Below are 1,958 nucleotides of genomic sequence, written 5' to 3'. Positions count from 1 at the left end.
AATACAGTTTTTTAAAGTTTATAATGACATCTTCAACTTAGTAGTTAATCCAGAACATAAGAATAGCTGATCTAATATAAAAATTAGGAAAAAAAATAAGCTTGGTTAGAAATTGGAGCAGTGTGAAGAGGAGGTGAGAATGTTCCCTAGACTGACCAAAGCTCACATGCTTCTGAATATCTGGGTCCAGTCCAGGTGATGTGCTGCCACCATCACCTTCATGCCCAAGAGAGAGGCTGAAGTAGATAAAGCCAAGACGAAGGACAAAAACCTTGCTCCTCCAAAGCTCTAAAAAGGCCCCTGCAAAGGGAGAGAAGGTACCCAAAGAGAAAAATGGAAAAGCCGATGCTGCCAGGAATGGAAATAACCTTGCAGAAAATGGAGATGCCAAAACAGACGAGGTACAGAAAGCTGAAGGTGCTGGAAATGCCAAGTGAAGTGTGTGCATTTTGGATAACTGTGTATTTCTCTGGTGACTAAACAATTTGAAACACTTCTTAAAATCAATTTTTATAAAAATACACAATTTTGTTTTACTTTTTTTAAAGCTATGTTGTTAGCACTCAGAACACTTCATTGTTTTGTTGTTGTTGTTTGTTTGTTTGTTTGTTTCAGGGAAGGACACATAGTACTAATAGAATGTCTCCAAAGCTGGATTGACATGGGAGAAAAACAACTTTCCCTTCTCATTCTGAGACACTTCCTCTTCATTTCCTGGGAGGACAACTCCCTTAATATTGACACGCATTAGCTGCCTTGCCACAAACACCTTGTGGTATGGGAAAACTAAAATTCATTGACTCCCTTAAGCCCATAGACTTGTTAGGACCTGATTACCCCCAAAATGGTTACCAGTGTTTGGCAATCTGGACTTTCCAGCATTACCATTGAGAAGGAACCCCTCAAAAGAGTAGCAGTTCCCTTTTTGGATTATGGATCTACAGATTGATAATTTTGCCATTTTTATTTCATTTTCTGAAACTAAGTCTCGACTTGTGAAAAGTTGCTAAACAATATTCTTAATGTGAAATGTCAACCCTCACTATAAACTTTCCTTGTTCAGAGCACCAGATGAAGACTTCATTGGGTTTTATAGTGGTTTTCTGATTTTGGTAGTCCATTGAGGATGGGAATTTGAAAGTTATTGTATGCTGCTTCCTTTTTTTTTACTGTTGTTCAAGTACAGTTGTCTGCATTTTCCCTGCATCACTTACCCCAACCCCACCTTCCTCCCCTGATCCCACCCCCCCTTGGTTTTGTCCATGTGTTCTTTATAGTTGTTTCTGGAAACCCTTCACTCTTTTCCCCTCATTATCACCTCCCATCCCCCTTCTAGTTACTGTAAGTTTGATCTTAATTTCAAGGTCTCTGGTTATATTTTTGCTTGTTTGTTTGTTTGTTTTATTGATTAGGTTCCACTTAAAGGTGAGATCATATGGTACTTATCTTTCACCACCTGGCTTATTTCACTTAGCATAATGCTCTCCAGTTCCATCCATGCTGTTGCAAAGGGTAGGAGCTCCTTCTATCTTTCTGCTATGCAGTGTTCCATCCTGGAAATGTACCATAGTTTTTTGATCCATTAATTTACTGATGGGCACTTCCTTGCTTCTAGAACTTGGCTATTGTAAATTGTGCTGCTATGAACATTGGGGTGCACCAGTTCTTTTGGACTGGTGTTTCAGGATTCTTAGGATATAATCCCAGCAGTGGAACTGCAAGGTCAAAAAGCAGTTCCATTTCATTTTCTGAGGAAATTCTATACTGTGTTCCACAGTGGCTACACCATTCTGCATTCCCACCAACATGCACTAGGGTTCTCTCTTCTCCATATCCTCTTCAACACTTGTTGTTTGTTGATTTTTTTATTATTTGGCATTCTGACTGGTGTGAAGTGGTATCTCATTGTGGTGTTAATTTGCATCTCTCTGATGGCTAGAGATGCTGAGCATCTTTTC

General features: G+C 39.3%; 1 pseudogene; it reads left to right on the top strand.

Annotated features, from left to right (window-relative positions):
* On the top strand, positions 1-1,140 carry LOC118497563 (annotated as a pseudogene).
* The last annotated feature ends 818 nt before the right edge of the window (positions 1,141-1,958 follow it).

This window comes from Phyllostomus discolor, chromosome 12, assembly GCF_004126475.2.
Source record: "Phyllostomus discolor isolate MPI-MPIP mPhyDis1 chromosome 12, mPhyDis1.pri.v3, whole genome shotgun sequence".
Taxonomy (NCBI): domain Eukaryota; kingdom Metazoa; phylum Chordata; class Mammalia; order Chiroptera; family Phyllostomidae; genus Phyllostomus; species Phyllostomus discolor.
This window is presented reverse-complemented; position numbering and strand designations above follow the sequence as displayed.